At 42.5% G+C, this 20,991-nt stretch overlaps 1 protein-coding gene across 3 annotated transcripts in view; it reads right to left on the bottom strand.

Moving 5' to 3' along the window:
* CDK14 (cyclin dependent kinase 14) overlaps positions 1 to 20,991 on the bottom strand; it is a 344,690-nt gene that overhangs the window by 16,588 nt on the left and 307,111 nt on the right. For 2 of the 3 annotated variants that reach the window (XM_059842976.1, XM_059843003.1), the window contains one exon: positions 13,921 to 18,163. The exons of the other annotated variant lie outside the window; for it this stretch is intronic. The gene's annotated coding sequence lies outside the window, so the exon portion shown is untranslated. Of the gene's footprint in view, positions 1 to 13,920; positions 18,164 to 20,991 lie in introns of those variants that run through there. 3 annotated transcript variants of the gene reach the window in all.

Below are 20,991 nucleotides of genomic sequence, written 5' to 3'. Positions count from 1 at the left end.
TTAAAATCTTGTTTTGGTAAATGAAGTCTAAACAGAAATATCTCCCATAATATGCTTTTATAACAAGAGGGTGTGTGCTTTGAAGTGTATGCTATATTCTATTCCTCTTTTCCTGAACATTAATTAAATATCTGCAAAAGTAATCAGTACTGATAGTCTAGAGTTAAAATGCTAATCCCAAGCAGCTGCATTTTTTGGGTACTGACCTTAGCTCCAATTTCATGAGCAGTATCTATATCTAAGCAAAGGATGAGTCAAGCTAGTACTTTTCTTTGGAAACCAGACTGCAGTGTTGGGACTCATCTCTAAGAACAGATTGTCCATGCTCCTACTTTATGGGACAATTTTCTTGTTTGTTGGCTTTTTAAAGATGCAGCTTGTTTCTGAGTTCAGTCACAAAAGTGTGTGACTTACAAAACAATCAGTAGAAACATCTCGAGCAATGCCATGCCTCTTAATGTTCCCTGTTAGCATAGTTTAAACAAGCAGCAACTTTCCCAGATTCAATCAGAAATCGGGGCTGGAAGGGCTCTCAAGAAATCAGCTGTGCTGAGCAGGTTGTCTTATATCTGGTTTATAAACAGATACCACCAGTTCCTTAATTTCCACAGTGATAGGGATTCAACACATTTCATCCTCAGTAGGAATTCCACAGCTGATTAATTGATTTTGCCTCTTATCCATCTTGCTGAAAATCTCAGGTGAGTGATAAGGCCTGAAGAGGATACACACACCTTCCCTAGAGCACTTCCAGCCTCAGGCTGTCTGTTCCAGTGCTGGCTGCATTGCAAAACCAGTTCAGTATTACTGCTCTCCCTGATGGACTCCAGGCACATAGCTGGTTTGCTCATTCACCAAAGGTTCAGGCACTGCAGAAAGTTATTGTTCCTGAGGATGTCGATAACCCCAAGCCCAGCCAGAAACAACCATCTCAGTAGGTTAGTTCTTGCTTTAGAGTGGAACCAATTGCAGTGGGGAGATACAGTGTGCAGCATAACTGAGTATTGCAAAGTTCACTTGCTGCTAGAGAAGGACTTCTCTAAACAGACATTTCAGAAGACAACATACATGCACAAATGTGACCACAGTTACAGGCAAGACTGCAGGAAGGATAGTGGTACCTGTTTTTCTGAAGAAATGGAGGTGAGGAAAGCAGCAGAGAATGAAGTGAAAATACTTTGTTGTGCAGTAACCCTCTGATAATAAAGCACAAATGGTTAACAACTATTTGGGCCTTGCTGAAGCAGGCTCACAATCAGGGTTATGCAAATCAACCTGTAAACCTAGACAAAAGCTAACAGAGTAGATGGATAAAAAAAGACATCTTTTTGACTCTACAAAAATCACTATTATTAAAGATACACAAGTGTTTCAAGGCTTGCTTCCTTTTTTTTTTTTTTTCAAGTTTTATTTATATATCTTGGGGTTAACTATAGCAAAAATACTTCTGCTTTACAACAGATAGAGAAAAACAGAGAACCAGGACTGTGGGATTTAGAAATATCCCTGCCATGAAGATCTGCAACAAAGGACAATGGGAATATCAAGGTATAGAATTAGAGTTCAAATATACATGGGTGGCAGCTCATTTTCCTCTCAGCAGGTTTATGTCTTTGCGTGATCTCCAGCCTGATCCCTAGTCTACAGTATGATATGGGCTTGTGCTATCCACAGGGTGACCATATATAAAATATAATTAGAGACCACTAAGAAGAGGCTTTGGCAATTAGAAATATCCAGCACAAACCAACAGAAAGATTCTGCTCATTAAGTATATCCGCTGATGGCACTAAATACAGAGGCACATGTGAGCTACAGCTGGGAAATACATGGAACTAGAGTTCATGCAGAAAAAAGCTGTTGGAGAATTACAAAAACTCTCACTGATGTCCCAAATTAAAGATGATCTAATAAATATGATGTTCCAGGTTTCTTTCAAGAGCACAGCACTACAGGAAGCAGCTTCTATAGTTCAGATATCTGGATGTAAAGGACAAGGAGAGTGTCCAAGCCAAGCAGGGCTAGGTATGGAATTTGGCACTGAGGGACAGGCATGCTCTGGTTAGTTTGCTATGGCTCCTCCTGGTGATTTTACCTAAGCTGCTGTCTCATGGGGCAGTAAAAAGGCATTCACTGTCCCCTGAAAGGCCCCCACCTTCAGCTCAGGATGGTTGGACACTGTTGAGAGCTGGAAGACTACTTAGAGGAGGTATTTCTATGGGTTTTCTTTATTCACATATCTGTCTCAGATACCGGCAGCCAGGTTTGGGGTTGGAGGACAAGAGAACTTTTTTGCTGCAAATTAAGGCCATTTTGATAAGGCAGGAGACAGCCACAGTGCACACTAAACCTTGGAAAGTGTTGAGTGCTCTCCACACTCATGTGGGCTTGGTCTCTTGAGACTCCCATACAGTTGGCAGCTGAGTTATTGGGGGCATTTATAGGAGCATAGTTGCCCTGCTTGTGGATCTCCATGTGGCAAAGCTACTCCACACAAGAAAGCTGCCACCACTTCCAGAAAGACCTAGAGTGACAGAGGAACAGCTAAAAACAGATAGTGACCCAAGGAGGGCCTACATGTGGGGTGGTTCAGAAAAAGGGGCAGCATCGGGAGAGAGGCAGAAAACCTGCTCATTTGTTAGATGAGGAGAGTGCAGAGAGCAGAGCTGGAAACACCTCCCGTGGCTCTCTGAAACTGTAGCTGTTGAGAGGACAAGTGCCAAATCACCCCTCTCTCTTGTGCTTTGAGATGTGCAAGTTGGAAAAGCAGACGAACACCCTCCTCCCAGCTGAGTTCACATTTCTAGTGAGAGCTTTAAAAAGAAGCCAGGTTTTCAGGAGAGAAGAGGATGGGGATCTACAGGGTAGCCCAAATTTACATGTAAAATCCTCCAGTGGGATGTGACATCTAAGTGTGGGTGGAGAGCACCAGAGGGCAAGCAAGCAGTACAGTTTCATTGCTCATGGCTCAAAATGTCCCCAAGATATGTATTCATAAGACCTACATTTTGAAGTTGAAGATCTGCCTCTGGCCAAGCTCTACTTTCAGTATTCTGAGAAGCAATGCACAGCAGCTAAGAAGTCCAGTAATGGATGTTGCAGGCTACTGTTCAGTCACAGGATGGCTTGCCTGTGACAGGCCAGGAGGGAAAGCAATGCTGATGACAGCATTTTTAGCCAGGAACAGCCCAGAAATCAAACCTGTCAAAAAGCCATTTACACACTCTGAGTGAAAACAAAGTAGCATCAGCTTTTAGTAACACTGCTCAGAGATAATTTGCTACATTTTCTGCAGATTATAGAGAGAATGAAACATTTGCCAAAGTGGAATACCTATGCAGACAACAGCTGTTTGATGAGGGGTTTGGAAAGGGAAGACTGAAGTCACATTGCTTTAGAGCCTCAGGTGTTTATTATGAAAACCAGTTCACTGGAAAAGTGAGTACAACTGCATGGCCAGTATGTCCACCCATCCCAGTGGAGCAGGCTGTGGCTCCATGAGGGAGGAGGTATCTCAAATGCTCCATGAGGGAGTAGGTATCTTAAATGCTCCCAAAGCACAATACAAGGAGGGTGAACTAACAGCAGAGCTCAAGTTAGAGCTGAGTACAGACTGTGCAAGGAATCACTTAATCACAGAAAAGTGCAAACACTTGTAACATCAAGTCAAATTTAGTCAGCAGCTGCACCTGAAATAAAATATAGAAATTATTATTTTGGTGGTTTTGCAATAGTTTCTTGCTTTGACTTTTCATGCAAGACTTACAAACTGTCTTGAAAACAATTTCTGAAACAACAGAAAATGGGAAAAGAGCACCTTACGCCATACTAACTACATCTTGTGAGACTGGAGGTAAATATCCACTCCTTTTCCTACCTTATTTAAAACTGGGTCTTAGAATCATGGGCCTCCTACCTCCTTCACAATGATACTGATTCTAGGTGGGACAAGTTCAATTTTTTTGCCTTGAAGATATGTGGAAGCAGAGAATGGAAAATTCAGATGAGTACCCTAGACACCAGCCCAGACCGTAATCATCACCTATTTTCTTTACTTAATGAACGTTCATGAGTTACATGAGGTTGGAAACATCAGCATTCAAGAGAGGCTCCCTTTGTATCCCTGCAGCCACAGTGAATTTTCTTCACCACAAACACCAATGCCTTCAAGTGGCCAAGAGCTCTACATCTCTCAGAACCAGGGAGCAGGGCTGGGTTGGTGGTGGAGCAGGGACACAAGGCAGTGCACACCACCACAGCTCTTGCTGTTTTACCTGTCCCACCCCACAGCGTGCAGGCTGCTCAGCAGCCTTGAATCCAACAGAGCTACTTTCTCAGGCAACATCAATTGCAGAAGTTTCACTTGATCTGCCCCTCTGGCATGGTTTGGACAGCCTGGCAGTTAGGACATTTTTTTTGAGAGGAAAACCTGGGGATTATGGAGCAGTTGGAGTCTCTTACCTGAAAAGTCAAAGTTCACACCACTGGGTGCAGCAGGGGATATGCCCTCCTCAATTGTGTGAATATTGCTCCAGTCATCCCGAATGAGTTTATTTTTACATTGCTTTCATGCCCTTTAGAGATGTCCCAGATCAATATGAAATACTTATTCAACCTGTAAAAAAGCCTTCCTTATCTGACAGTCTGAAAATCTCTGATTTCATGTATATCCAAAAATATTTTTCCCTTTTTCTTTAAAACATGGCAAGCAGATTTCCTCCAAATAGAACCAGTCATTCATGCAGGTCTCATTAAAATAAGAAATATTGCTATTTTTTTCTGAGAACATTAGTCTGGTTCCTGAGCATTTCTAGTTCCAAAAGCTGCTGCCCAGAGTAAAACTGTTGCCCAGTTGTATTGGGTCTGGCTGAGATGGAGCCCATTTTGCCCAGAGCAGCCCTGACAGTGCTGTGCTCTGTATCAGTAGCTAGTGAGGTGCTGATGAACGCTCTTTGGCTACTGCAGAGGCAGTGCTCACACAGCATCTGCACTGCCTCTCCAACAATCTGCCTCCTAGAGTGGGCTGGAAGCGGGCAAGAAGCTGGGAAGGGACACAGCCAGGACAGCTGACCCCAACTGACCAAAGGGATATTCCATGCCATATTGCATCTGCTCAGCAATAAAAGCCAAGAGAAAGGGTGGGCATTTGTCATTATGATGTTTGTCTTCCAGAAGAGCTGCTAGGCACACTGAAGCCCTGCTTCCTGGGAAGTGTCTGAACACTGATGAGAAATACAGAATAAATCTTATTTTCCTTTGCTTCTCTGCATGGCCTTTGTTTTTGCTTTATTAAACTGCCTTTAACTTGACGCATGAGTTTTTTCCATCTTATTTTCTCCCTCCCAGTCCTGCTGAGGAGGGGAGTGATAGAACAGTGTGGCAGGCAACCGGCATCTACTGAATGCCATCCCACCAGACCTTTTTAACAACCAACATGGGGCACCCTCTTTCCAGTAAACTCTGTGCCTTTACTACACTTAAAGGCCAAATTCTGATTAAGCTCCTATTTCAGTAGGATCAGAACTGATTGAAACCACTCAGATTCCCATAGTTCCAGGTTTGGAGATAGAAGCAGGCAGCATGTTAGGCCCTTATACCCAAAGCATGCTAGGCCTCTTTACACCCAAAGGGAGAATTCAGCAAACTGAGATTGGTGTGTCAGGTGAGACCACAGCAGAAGCACCCCGCAGACCTGCCTGTTTTTTTTCCCCACACCAGAAATAATCTTTTTCATTTGTTATCAAGCTGAATTGCATTTAGGCCACTGATGCTCTAAGCCTGGTTTTTTTCCCCACACCAGAAATAATCTTTTTCATTTGTTATCAAGCTGAATTGCATTTAGTCCACTGATGCTCTAAGCTTTCCCGCAAAGTTTGGAAGTGATGCAACACAGAATTTGCAATATCCCACATCCCAGAGCATTGGATCTGACTTTAGGTGTGGGTGCCTTTGTAGCAGGATTCTCAAGGACAAACTTCATACTGAGGCTGCTACTGCAAATATTTCTAAGTAGGAGCAGAATGTAACTCTGGAGCATCTGAACAAAACCCACTCTTTTTCAATATAAAAATAGAAGAATATATGTGTGCACAATTGTCTCATTCCTTAGAGTGTTAACCACATAATCAAAGGAGAATCACTATGGACTGTGGCACAGAGGAATAGAGTGCTCTGCCTTCATGAATGAAGCACATACAGCTGAGCAAGTACCATTTCCATGGGTAAAGACTGCTTTTAAGGATAAATAGATGGCATCTTCTCTGCAGCAAAACAAGAATCAGCCTATTCTCACAGCCAGTGTTCAACATTATACTTAAGAGCAGTATTAGACTAAAAAACACCTAATTTAACTTGAGCTGATTTTAAATGCATCTTGGTTTATCTCAGCTAGTGTCTAATCCTTTTGTTTGAGATGTTCTACATTAGTCAGACAGTTTTGATTCATGTGCTAACAATCCCCCTCAAGGCAGGTAATTCACAGACAATGTTCACGATGTGCAAAGTGGCACTCCAGTTCCCACAGACAAAAGTCAGTAAACTTTAAATCCCAGAGCCCCTAAACTTATTTTGCATAAATTGCCCCCACAGCAGGAGGAGAGCAGAGATCTGTTTATATGCATCTCCTGTATCAACAGAGAATTCAAATCAATTTTTCAGAACAGTGGGAATGCTGATTAGAGACAAATCACAGCAGAAAGCAAAGGCTGAGACCAATTTTGAGTACAAACAAAATAAAATGTGAATGATTTCACTTTAATCTCTATGTCCTACTTCAGTGTCTTTTCCATTAAAGACTTCTTAGCACAACAATTAACAGAGTGGAGATATATTTTTGTTAAATAATGACCTCCTACAGATGGCATTTTCTTTTCCTTTTGTACTGAAGTTACACATGATAGCATTTACTCCTGTAATGTGAATAGGTTTTAAGCCTAGTAGCTGTTGATTTTGCCAAGACAACAAATGGGACTTTTATGCTAATGAAAGTTAAGATTTGAATCTTTCAGCTATGATGCAGTTTCTGTCCTCAGAAGATCTTGAGATAGCGTGCTGTTTCAAATGATGTAACATCAAGCATAAAGAAGAGTTTGGATTCCTTTCTTTTGAACTGCAGTACTTAGACAATCACATTCCTTCTTCCCAGAAATGCATAGATCTGTATTCATAGCAGACAAAAAAACCTGTCAATTCCTCAAGGTAAAAACGAGAACTGTGAAACAATGGTACCAGCAAAATCTGTAAATATTTTAAAACAGGGGAAAATTACCATTTTTCCATTGGTAATCCATGTAGCTGTGGCAATTTATATAATTAACAAATTATAAGGCTGTCAAGGTTGGCTTCCTACTTGCATAAGCCATCAACATTCACGAAATGGAATCCAGACACAGCTCCAATCTGTGTTTAAACTGCTGCATCTACCTTAGCAAGCCATCCTGAACAAAGTCCTAATGCTACTGAAATCAATGCAAAAAGACAAAAAGAGATTATTTCAAGGTTTCCAGGATTCTGACAGATCTCAAACCAGATTAAAACCAGATCTCCCCTGCCTAAATGGTAGGATGAGTTATTAAGTCATTTTCTTGGTGGTAGTCGGAATTTACCAAGTGCCTTCTCCTACCAGCAAAGGTTGTTATTCTCTCTGGTAGGTTTCATTGCTAATGATAATGAGTAATTCATTCTATCATGGCAAAATGTCTTCTAGAAACCCTTTATTCCAAACTAAAAGCAAACCATCAACATTGAAATATGGTGTCTAAACTGAAATACTGAAGTATCTGGAGATGGCAGTTTGGAGAATTTCATGACATTAGCCCATGGAGTCTGAAACCAAACTAGGCAATGATTTCTGGCATCTGCAGCGTCCCACAGCTGCACACACTGGAGAATTGCATTGGCTCCTGGCTCTGTGGCAAAATCCCAAAATCCCTGAGGTCTCCAGCCCCACAGTCATTCAAATGGAGTCCTGTCACTGGGCTGAGAAACCTGAGCTCCTGGCAATCCACAGGTGAAAGAAGTTAATTGAAAGATAAGTCTTTTTCTCCTGATAAATCAGTGGGTTTCAAAGCCGCTGAATAACGTTGCTTTGTTATGAAAAACTTCCAACCAGCTCTAATCAAACAGTCACATATTAAGTTAAGAAAAGCAATTTAATTGAAAGAAGGTGCAGGGAGAACTCAGGGGGATTTGTGTAAGTGCTGAGGGACACTTCAAAAAAAAAAAAAAAGTGTGTATGCTGCTACAACCCCGATTTCTTTGTTGGGACAGTATAGTACTAAGGTATGAAAGAAAAAGAATCAGTGTAGATTTCCCCATTTTCCCCTTGCATTGCATCCTGCAGATTGGAACAGTACAGGCTGATCATATGTTAATCAGAAAACAAAAGAGATCATATGTGTGAAAATAAGCCAGGCAGACACTCAAGAGAGATTAAACAACACATTTTCTTTCTGTCTTTGTAGTAAATGTCCACGTTAAGAAATAATAAAAAAAAAAGCAGAAAAAAAAAATCCACCTAAGGCCATTTTCTCTAACTCAGGCTCTAGAAATAACTTTAAAAGAACTTGGTTGCATTTTTTTCTCTTTCTGTATCGAAGAAATTAATAAAAGATCAGCATCTGGGGCAAGTATGAGTTTGATACCGTGTTTTACTGATGACAAACTCCAATTCCATCTTCAGGTATTCACACACCAGTCCAAAGCCCAGTTGGTGCACCAGCTGCTGCATGGATCTATCTGAAGGCAGATTAGGGATTTAAGGCAATACAGTACACAAGACTGAAGGTGTTGCACATGAACTGATGTATGTAGCAAAGTGCTCTCAGATGTGCTGAGATGGTGGAACAGGATGCCCGGAAAAGCTGGAGCTGCCCCATCCGTGAAAGCGCTCGAGACCAGGGCGGACGGAGCTTTGAGCCCCCTGGTCTAGCGGAAGAAGCGCCTGCCCAGGGCCAGAGGATGATCTCCAAGGCCCTTTCCAACCCAGGCGTTCTGTGATTCCGTGAAACCCTGCCGGTGGCCGCGTTTGGATGGCAATGGGAAGGAGGCGAGGCCGGTGTGCCCCGTGGCCCCAGGGACGGCGGGATGCCGGCGGGCAGCAGCAGTGCTGAGGGCCAGGCTGTGCCGCTCTGGACGCCGTGAGGCGAGCGAGGGGCCTGGCTTGTCCCAGCACCCCGCACCCACTCTGCTCGGCAGCCTGGAGCCGTGGCTGAAAGCGGGGAGGAGACCCCCACCCCCCATTCCTAGCGGCATTTCCCACAACCTCCGGAAAATCTCAGCGACAAGCCTGACCCTCCCCGATCCCGCCTCTCATGGCAGCACGGCTGCTCCGCCGCGCCAAACCCAGCGGCGGCCGCACCCTGCCCATCTCGGCATTCAGCGCTCCTCCCGCTCCGCAGCGGACACTCCGGAGCTGTTTTTCCCTCGCATTGGCGCCAGGGTTCCTCGTTTCCCAGCGGGGGCGGGTGCAGACACAGCCCGGCCCTTCCCGGCCCCGTTCCCGGCCCTTGCCGCCCTGCGCGGGCGGTCCCGGCACGTGGCGGTCCCCGGAGCTCCCTCGGCCGCCGGGCGGAACCGGGCAGCGACAGGATGGGGCTTCACCTCCGTGGGACTGCCCGCGAACGGTGCTTCGGGCTCTGGCCTTGGCCTCCCACCGGCCCTCCCCGTGTCCGCTGCGCCTGTGCGGAACGAGAGCTTCTCTGCGCACACCGGGCATCTCAGTGGTGTCAGCACAGCCAGCGCACCTGAATGTGCTCCTTGTTCCTTCCTGGCATTCCCTCCTGCCAGACAGATTCCTGCAGTCAAAACATTTCGGTGCAAAGCAGCTCAGCAGCTTGAGTTGCAGGTGCGGGAATCACCGGGCCCAGTGTTTGGAAGGGTACTGTGGTTTCTCGCCATGAAGTTCCTGTAGAGCTCTCATGGCCCGTGGGGGGAAGGGGCTGGGAGATCCCAGTGAGCCACCGATGGTTTGGTGTTTTTTAGACACAGCACTGACAAGGAGCAGGGGACACAGTTGCTTTGGCTTCAGCCTCGTCAGGCCTTCAGTAAGAGCTGATGTTATTCCCGGGCCCTGGCTCCTTTCTTTCTCAGGGTAAACTGGTGACTCCTTCATGCCACCTGGCACTGCTGGCAAACTGGGGTTTGTCATGAGCATCCTCTCCCAAAAACCGGGTATTGTTTAAAACCGGGTATTGTTTACTTCAGCAGTGCTGTCGTAGGGAACCCTACTCCCTGACACTGCAGAAACACACTGGGGTGTTCAAAGCTGTGTTATTACAGGTGGTGAATGTGTAGTACACTTCCTCATATTTAGGGGTTTGTAAGGGCTCATCCGAAGCCCTCTAAAATTCTCCCCTTTCCACTGATCAATTGGTTGTCCTAAATCTAAACTGCAAGTGCTTGGGGAAAGGATATCCAAATGCCTCTTTCTCATGTGTGGGTCATAAAAGAAAGGCCCAGCTAGCGGTAGGGTGACCATGTTGGAAATTTCTAAAACAAGGGAATATTCTAAAACACCGGAGCTTGCTTGTGACCATATCCTAACCACCGCCAGGTTCATGAGCTTGCCCCCGGACAGCACACATATCTGTCTCATCCCCTCTGTCCTGCATCCTCCACCTCCAGTCTGACAGATGTATCCAAGAAGAGCAGAAGTGCTTGGAAGCGTGGCTGAAGCTATCCTCATTCTGCTCACTCACTGCTGTCACTGGACTGGCAGAAGAGTGGGGTACCTCTGGCCACTAAAGGAGCTGCTCTCAAAATTACAGGTTCTTGCTATTCCACGTTAGTCACTCCGCATGCATGAGTGCAAACTAAACATCCAGCAGTGAAAGCACTTACGTTGGCCAGATGCAAACAGGCATTTCTGGAGAGAACCTAGTGGATGTGGGAGACCAGAAGTGCAGCTCTTCTGTGATTCACATCCCCACCAAGGAGGCAGTTTTGTTCCAAATTAACCTGTGTAGGGTTGCTGTAGAGTACCTTCCATGCAGAAACTCATTTCTCCTTTGCTGTCTATATTGTATGTTATGGAAAAAAAATGAGATTATAGAAGAACATCTGAGATGGTCTCTGAAAGTTGTGTCTCCTGATGCAGACATGTGGCAGTTCATGTTTACAGTATTTCCCAGCGAATGCTGGTACATGCAGTTTCTCCTGCTCCACACTGACGTGATGCTGGGAATTTGGTCAAGAAACAGCTCTTTACAGTCCTGTTAGAGCACCACACTTTGGCATGTCTTTGGAGCTGTCTGTACTGTGAAACAGGACTTGATTTAAACACAGAAATTATACTTTGAAGATATTTTTTAGAACAGTTTCTTGCAACAACAATGTTCAGTCTTCACCAAACACCAAGTGAAATACTCTTTCAGGTGGTTTTGCCCATGCAAAGTTTTGAAAATAAAAAACTGAATCTGTACCTTGGGTTTTGGGGTGTGGGTTTTTTTTTTCTTTTTCTTCTACAAAAATATGGATCTTTACATTTGTATGGTATGTTCCAGAGCTGTGTATACAGTTCATTTCTTTGATGCATGAATATCTCTGAGCTCCTCAGGTGAAAGCTGGCAACAAATTTATAATTAGCTGGACTGTTAGATTAACACCTATATGGTCCTATATAACACCGACACTATAGTCCTAATTCTAGTTGAAAGATGAGGTTGAAATGTTTCTATGATATCATAAATCTCCTTAGGCTTCAAGACTTTACTGGGATATACAGCGCTGCAGTATCTGGTATAGCACTTAGAGCTGTTACGTCTTTTATGTGAATCACCATATGGGTCCGTGAAAAATTAATTTTAAAATGTTTGATTTTAATTTAGCAGTTCTTTCAAGGTAGTACAGCCCCAGCAATCACTACTGAGTCCTCTGGGAAGCAAGAGAAAAGGGAAAAAAAAAGAAAGGAACATTTCTGGAATCACTTTCTTTTGCCCAACTCGGTATCAGCGGGCAGAAGCAATAACGAAGGGGCTGCAGGACTGCTCTCAGCTATTATTGTGCCTGGCTTGCTCTCAGCATGACTCACTGCAGACAATATATAACACCACTCACAAGGGAAATGAACAGTAAATACTTGGCACTGGATATTTTTTTTTAACTCTCTTCAGTTGGTTTGGGTTTTTTTTCCCCCCTCTCTGATTTGTATCCCTTTATCCTCACCCGTGTGCTATATAAGCCTCTCAAATCTAATGTCCATAACACCACCCCCCACTGGTAGCAGCAAGCCCTTCCGCTGCTGTAGGGTTTACTTTGCAGAGGTTTACAAGAAGAGGCATTATTGAGAAACTGTATGTGTTAACCCAGTGGCAAAGGGTTGCTTCAACACCTTCCCTCTGATTTTTCTTTTCTTGGGGGAGGGGTGGCTGCTATTCTAGCTAAATGCATCTCTTGGTTTGCCGTGGCAGCCAGGCTAGCTTAGGAAGAAAACCTTGGGGCTAAACAGGCTAGGAGTGCAGCCAAGGGGGTCAGGAGACAGCTTTAAGGATTATACTACATAATTAAAGGCTGACTCTGAACATGCTTCCTGGTACTCTGCGTTCAAACATACAAACCTTTTTAGGTAATAATTCTTGGTCCTCATTTGTATCGTAGGGATTTGTAGGTTAAAGTTGCCATACAGGTAGTGAGTCAGGATTACAAATTATTCATCTAGACTATAAAAAGGCAACACCTTCCTAAACCTGTCCTAGCCAGTGAGAAATGAGGGTAAAATATAAATAGATGAATATGCATGTGTTTTCTTTGTTTGTTTTTGTGCAATGCCCTCTGGGTGCAGCTGATGTCATTCTGTGCAACTTTCTAGATTAAAAATGAGGATTCTTCTCCTGAAGTGCTCTGTGATCACATCGGGGCCAGAACATTCCTCTACTGGATAAAACCTGAGCCACTGAAGACCCACATTCAAGCTTATATTGTGCTAGCTCAAAGGAAGACCCTTTTATCTTCAAATATTTCTAATCAGCTGGAGCCAGGACTAAAATCTAGGTCCTCCATTATTCATATTCTAGGCTAGGGCTGCTGCCCCATCAGCCTACACAGTATGATCACTTGCTCTCCAGCTATCCCCCATCCCAGATCAAAATGACTCCTATAGACTCCTGTATTTGCTAAAACAGCATATTCTAACATTTCAGGCAATTATTCTAACAAAGTCTATGCAAACTGCATTGATTTAGCATTCATTGTCTAAAAATAGGTCCTAGCAAGATGCTGGTACCAAAAAAGCTAGAAGCAATGGAAAGGAGGAAAAAATAGTGAATGCACATATTGATAATATATAGTGTGAGCAAGCACTTGCTTATCTAATGCTATGATGCACAAATAGACAGAGTCAAGGCGGCATACATTCACTGATTGAAATACATAATCAAGTATGAACAAGGATAAATCACACTTCCACATCAAAGTTGTGAAAAATGCATATTGTCTATTTTGCCTGATTTTCTACCAGAATTATCAGTATCAGTTATTTCTATTTAAAGTTGTAATAAGCCAGAAATCATCTTCCATATGATGATATATTTAAATCAGACCTGGTTTGTTTTTTTTTCAGAATACTGGCTTTTTTACTACTTTGGTTAAATTCCAGTGTGCTGTAAAGAAGTCCCTTGTCACATATATAACAAAACGGAAAGGGACACCAAACCATTAAGGTACTATTACAGACAGAAATGCAAAGACTCTTGCCCTGTGTAGTGAGCACTGCCTTGTAGTTTTGATGAAGCTCATGTCTGACGGAATCAGTGCCTAATCTTTTCAATGTATTACTGTCTGGTGTCTGCCTGCTCCCAAGTACTTTTCATTCCTTAAAAATCTCTTGTTTACAACCATTTCCTTGTTTTGTTTTTGGAGAACAAAGAGGAAAAGAAAGGCTTTATTCCTTGGGTTAGGTCTAGATCATATATACAAAGGAGAAGAGAGATTCTGCTACACTTTATTCAATATGATGTTACAAGAAAACAACAGTTACAGCTGACAAACCATTACATCTTTCATAATACAGACAAATTACAAGGTGTAACAAATAATGCGACATTTATTTACTGTACTGTTTACGATGCTGTTCTTCTGAAGTATATATATATTTAATTACATTAACATTGTTTTCATGTACCAGCCCTCCCCATTTTTATCTGTTAAAAAAAGAATACCTCTTAGTGCACCATACAAAAATCCGCATGGAAGCTGGCAAGCAGGAATTTTGTATGCAGCACCATGGAAATGCATTTTGGGGGATGGGAATTATTAGTGCATCCTTTCCTTTTAGATTTTTTGCTTATGTGAAAAATGCAAGGCAGTAACGTACAGTCACTCCACCTAAATGCTGGTAGGGGAGAGTATTGTTTTGCTCAGTAATGCAACCTACTTCTGTTTATAGGTGGTATCTGCAGTTTGCTCCTTAGTCTATACAGCCTAAACCTTTTATATAACAAAGATTACAAACCCAGTAATATTCACAGATGAATATTTTGTATATTCATCTTTTTGTATATTCATATATTGAGCATTGACTACACATTTGGTTGTGTGCACTGACATGGGGTGTACATAACCCACCAACCCACAGGGTATATATTTATCTTACCTTCTCTTCCCAGGAGTCTGAAATGCAGAACTCCTATGCACCAAAGAGAAAGCAAAATCCCCTGTGCCTCCATCTACTGCAGATTGAATTTTCACTGTTGTACTGATGACTTGTCCTAAGCCATGGTTCTGATTAAAAGTAAGAGTGAGAATTAAAAGGACCCAACTGATGTAGGACCCTATACAGTAATGTAATGTCAGAACTATTGCAGTATCCTGTCTGGGGTGGTGCCTGCTGGGTGTGGATTTGAGTTGAACTGAACCCAGCATGAGAGAAGACTGAGCAATCTCCAGCTGGTTGACTTGTAAATTTAGGTTCTGTGAACTTGAACTTGTAAGGACTCTCTGTATCATGCAGACCATATCTATCACCATCTTCCCTTCCCCATTCACTTAATATTAGATCCCATAGAGAGTTAGAATATGCCCTTCCACTTTTATCTGCCTGCTATATCTGCTGCCCTGTTGCTGCTCTCCCGTCTTGCAGCAAAGCCACATCCTCTCAAGTATCACCAGGACAGATCTACTGGATCTCAGCCAAGTGGTAGGAAAATGCAAGTTAAGCTGTTGCTGGCTAATCACTCTGAGCAAATCCCACAGTTTCTCCAGGACTGTACCCCAAAGACTATTGGTCACTAAAGCCAACTTTTGACTTCAACAACGTGACAATGTTGACAGTGTGAAACATCACGTTCCAGATGCCCACATCTGGAAGGCTGGGCTACTTCTTGTGTCTTTGAAGATTCTTTGAGGAACTGATTTCAGAAGGATGAGAGAAAAAGAGAGTAACACTACTGATCTTTGCTGAAGCTGTCTCAAGAGCATTGATAGGGTTTAAACAGTCCATTCTACAACACTAAGAAGAGCTGTGGTGAAAACAGCTGGAGAGGTGGGAAGCAGTCTGGGTGGGCAGCTGTCCGATGGGTGTCAGGCTAACTGTGCAGGTAAGGGCTCTGCTGGAAGGGAGAAGAGTGAAATAAGGCTGTAGTGTCAACTGTTAGTTCCCTGGGCAAAGGAGCTTCTACTATCTCAAAAAAACCCCTGATATTTCCCAGCAGATTTGATGTTACAGAAGATTAATTTGCAGTGCTCATGTGAAAAGCACCATCCTGCTGAGCCTAGGTTGCCTTCATGCCCGGAGAACGTCCCCAGGGCCCAGAGCCTCCATGGGAGAGCAGCAAAACCAAGCCACCACAGGCAGCTGGGGTGCCCAGAAAGTGGGTGCAGGAGTAAGAGACCCTGGTCACTCCTTAATGATCAGTAGGTGAGATAACTTCATTGCTGCTGAAGATTAAGTTGCTATTTAGAAACCTAGATATTTATGAACTTTCATTCATGCAGTTAATTGAGTTTGAAGATTTTTGGATCAACTTTATTTCAGTGGTTGCTTAGAAGTGGGAATGGGGCAGAGAGGATAATCTCCTGTGCACATGTGTGTTCACACACATACACACACACACATACCTTAAGCAAACACTGTGCATGAGTCACTATGGATAGTAATGTGCTAGGCTTGTGGGAACAATTGGAGAATTACTCTATATTAAACCTTCAGATGATTAGTTGAGCGGTGTAATTGCTTGCCTTCAAATTTAAGCTGTCAAGTAGAAGCATCTATGAAACTACCCTTATATTCCTAATCAAAATCTTTGTTGTGTTTTCAAAAATTCTTCAGATTTTGCAGCAAGTTTTTTTTCTAAAAATAGCTGATTTTAATCATCAAACTGCACACAATTTAAGTAGCAAAGATAATGTATAAAAGACTTTTCTCTTACAAAAAAAAGGAAACATGAAACCCAAACAAACCACGTCTAAGGCAGTTTCAGTGTGTGTGATAAATTCAAAAGTTCAGTGGTCACTTTTCCCCCTATAAACACAGGGGAAGAACTGTAGTAAGTTCTAAATATGATTGTGACTGAAAGTGGCTTTTAGATGGCTTTTAGCAGATCCTGAAACAGAGATGTCAGTGGGGAAAATTCTCTTTTAATGGCTGTGCAAATATTGAGAATATTTCCACGGTTCAGTTCTTTGAAAGTGTAGACTCCTGTTCATTAAGAGACCTTTTGTAGCTGCTTGTGCATTCAAGGATTTGCCTTATTTGGTGTCTTTTTCTTATTAAACTCTGCTGGAGTTTAATAAGATGGCAGCAGCACAAATCCTTTTCCCCTCCTTTTAAACACTGAAAGCTAACCAAAGCATTACCACACTTCCTTAAAATGTAACTCAATGCATCCAGCAAGCAAAGGATGTCAAAATTATGTGTAGAATAATATTGCCTAGCAAGTGCTTCTGTCCAAGCAGGACTATAACTCAACAGTGATTTTTGCACCTTGCCCTCTCTGAATGCAAAGTTGTAAACAGGGCAGTTTTTCCACACCCCTGAATACAATGCTCTCTCCAACCAAAATTTAGCAGGGGCTTCCTTCTAAAATCACACACACAACTTAGTTTCTTGCAAAGTTTGCATTTGAATGATTCATTCAGAAAAGATATCTAAAGACTAAGGATCATGTAGTGCCTTCCAGTCAGCTCAGAATACCTATGGAAAATAACTCAAAAGGTGCTTTGGTGTGGAACAGCAAACGGTCTGGGTTGAAAAGAATTCTCCACCTTGCTTTGTACATGGCAAAGTAACACAGCTAGATTTAATGGCTCGTTCAAAGGAAGTTTTTCTGTACCTCAGTATCTGCCTTGAATTAAACAGAACAGTTTCATCATCTCTGTTTTCAAGAAAATATTCCAAAAAGTAACTAGTGTGAGGAAAAACAGAGAGAGATGTTAGCCAAGACCTATAAAAAAAGAAAGATATATTCTTGAAGAGAATAAAACCATAAGGAACTCACTGTGTATCTGTCAGCTGCATACATCTCATAAGTTTTGTTTTGTCTTTCTCGCAGGCCTATTTTGAAAACTGGCATGCTACATAGCCTAAGCAGAGTAACCAAATTTAGAGTACTTAAGTAAACATGCAATTATTGCCATGTTTTTAAATGGATATGAATGGTCTGAGGGGATAATGAAAAAAGAAATAACCCAACAACACTTAAGGAAGAGTGGCAAGTGTTGTAATTGTCAGCTGATCGGACAAGTTGGGCTTGCCCTGGGAAGAAATAGTCTTCCCATTGGTTGCAAACTATGCACAACCCTCAAAGAAAACACACAGTCTTTTATGCCACTGTTGGCTCTTTTTGTACAGTTGTTACTGAAGAAGTGTGAACACCAAATGTGTTGTCTGAAAGTATTTAAGACATTGCTGGTGAAAGCATAAAAATCCTTACAAAGATGTAGCGCTGCAGTGGAAAATCAAACAAAATCAAACACAAAAGACTGAAAGAGTACATGCCATGTATCAGTAAGCAAAAGCTTAATCTTCACATAGTTCTCTGAAATCACAAGGTATCCAAATGCGTGCAAGGTTTTAAATAAATTGCAGGGAAAAACAGGGTCTTGCCAGCTTCAATTTTCTTTTGAATGAAATCCACCATAGAGACAGAAAGGAAACAGGCCGTGGTTCCTTCCTGGTGTCGGCCTCCTCATTAGGTTTTTGTTTCCCTCCTCCAACCCGGTAAATTTAATCCTGTAAGGAAACAATATAAATTATAATAAGCCTCATAAATTGCATTTTTGTTTTCACTTGGTAAAATATAGGTTAGGCCAGAGCCATGTATGAAGATGCCAGCTGAGAGTGAAGTGCAGACTTCCAAAGCATGTTTAGAACTGGTACCTCAGGAAAATGAACTTAAAACAGCAGTGTTTTCAGGGTGGTCGCCTAAGTGAGATATATTAATCCATATTTATGTGTCTGTGCCCCAAGAGCTAATCTTCACAGGTACCATTAGCACTGACATTCTCCATGGAAATTATAGACAGCCGTAACAAGTCATCTCTTCTAAAGGTGGTCACACTCCCTGAATGCAAAGGAAGGTTGCTAAAAATGCTGGCAGAGCTTCAGGAGTTTACTAGCTTTTTTTGCCCCTTTCTCCCTAGTGATCTCTTCCATAACAATGCTCGTAACTAGTTTTTGAGAATGTCTCCTCAGTTTTCCTTTCTGAGAGTTGTTTGGGGCACCCTGAAACAAATCAGAAACATTTCTGCAAATATACCCAGGTTATGGAGCTTCTTGGTGTGCTGTGTCGAAATGTATTTACCTTTATTTCAGTGTATTTCTATTATCTAGGCAAATAATTGCAAACTCTCCTTTCAAATATAAAAATAAACACTATCAATAGCTTCACTTATGTTGTCTTTCACTCTACTGATGAAGAAGCTCAAAGCACTTGCACGAAGGTATCCTGATGTTTTTGAGGTTTACACAAAACAGGAGGCAGGCTGAGAATGTGGGACAGGAAAACAAAGTATCCAGTAACTGTGAGAAGAGCCACTTGAAGGCTGAATGAGGGCTAGATGAACTGGATGAATGACGCCACTGAAAGGATTTTATAATTAACATATTTAACTCTTAATAAATCTCCAAGTAGAATTCTATGTCAAGTTATAAAGTGAGACTTTCTGAAAAATTCTGAAAATATATTTGTTAAGTTCTCCAAGACTAGAACTACAGACCTGATACATTTTTAAAATGCTGTTGCAGGAAGACAGTCATATGTGAAGGAATTTCATCCCTTAAAAAAAAGAATGCTGAAATATTCATTGAGCATGGAACTGGTTTGTATTAGCATGTCCTAAAACTATTTAAATCAAACTGGATGCAGGTGCCAGTGAATCTCGTCTAGTCCTCATTTCAAAAGCAGGAGAAAAACAAGACATCAATTTTGAACCACAGTTTCAAGCATAGGACTTTAATTGTGGTTTTCAACAAAACACCCCAATGTCTTTGCAATATCTTAACTTCTGTAATTTCCAGGATTCCTGTCATGATTCTTGAGAACTCTTCTTCTATTCTTTAAGCACCAGGATACCTGAATTGGATCAACAAAAGCCTGTTCTTAAGCATCTTGGGTCCTCATGAAGCTTGGTCTACCACCTCTAGAGTCCTTCTTGGGTTGTTTTCTAAATGTGTCTGGAGCTTGTGTGGACTGTCTATTCCACATGAAAGTCCCACTTTCCCCAGTGTCTAGAAGCTTGGCTGAAGTGCCAATAAATCTTGTTTCAAGGAATACATTTGGGCTGATGCATTTAGTTTACCTTCAAAAGCTTAAAAAGAAAAGCAGTATTTGGAACATGCAGAGATTCACAACTGCTCAGTGATGAAACACCAGCGATAATATTCCCTAAGTTCCAGATTTCCCTTCCTTCCCTTCCTGCCTTTTCAGGGATGTTCTTTTTGGGAGTTCCTTCTTGGAAAGAAGCAACTAAACTCCCAAAGCTCCTTCCAATGCTGAGGTGTTTGCCCCCACTGTCACCTACACTCCAGTTGTGTAAAGCCGGCTTGCAAGTTGGAAGCTGATCCAGAATAGCTGGCCTAATTTCAGGCTAAGCCCAAATCACTGGAGTTCCAGAGACTGGCATAAGCAGCAGGGACGTCTGAGACAGGTAATAAAATTATAAGGATAGCAAAGTCTCTGGATGCATGTTTTTCCAGCAGTTATCAAATTGCTCAGAGGGTCATTGCTCATTTGAGAATAACTGCAGTTTAATTACAGAGAACTTTTCCTTTCTATCACTGGACCTTGGGACAATATCTAAATGAGGTAAGTATCACACTTCTCCTAGGATTATGCTACAATTTTCCAGTAACAACACTACATTGTCTGGTTTCAAGTTTGGCTTTGTAGGCAAAGCTGATGACACATTCTCCAGGGAAGGGCCTGAGCTTGTGGAATGGGGAATACTTTCATTAGAAGCTTAGCACTTCCAGAATCAAGCCCTAGAACATTAAGAGATTCTTTAGAAATTAATAAACTGAGAGCTGCTACCATATAACACATGGGGGAAAAAAATATCTTTGCACACTGGACTACTGCCAGCACTAATGCACACTGCAGGCAGAACACTGAAGACTAAGAAAGGGTAGCAGGAGTTACAGGTTTCCTGCTGTGGCTCAATATAAGGCAGATCACAGTTATAGGATCACAACTCTACCAGCTCCAGCTTTGCTGGATCCTGCTATATCAAGGCTGTAACTGGTTTCTTGTGAAGCTTAGAGACCGTGTATGGTGGGCAGCACCACCCTCCACCTTCTGCACAGGCTCATTTGATGCCACATTTCACTAATGGTTCTGGCTGGGGAAAGCTAGGAGACACAGTACAACTGGAACCAGGGAACAGTATGGTAGTCTTGGTCGGTCTGCAGGGTTGAAATGTGCAGCATGCCTGGTTTGGAAAGTCAGCCTGCATGACAGACCCCCTGCTCACAGCAGTGCCAGAATGTGCAAGGTGTTCTGAACCCTCAGCTCTGCCTGCCAAGGTGTTTCTCCTGAGTTTGAAATCCTTACATGACACAAC

Source organism: Haemorhous mexicanus, chromosome 1, assembly GCF_027477595.1.
Source record: "Haemorhous mexicanus isolate bHaeMex1 chromosome 1, bHaeMex1.pri, whole genome shotgun sequence".
Lineage (NCBI taxonomy): Eukaryota > Metazoa > Chordata > Aves > Passeriformes > Fringillidae > Haemorhous > Haemorhous mexicanus.
Note: the sequence above shows the minus strand (reverse complement) of the source record. Positions and strands in the feature narration are given on the sequence as shown.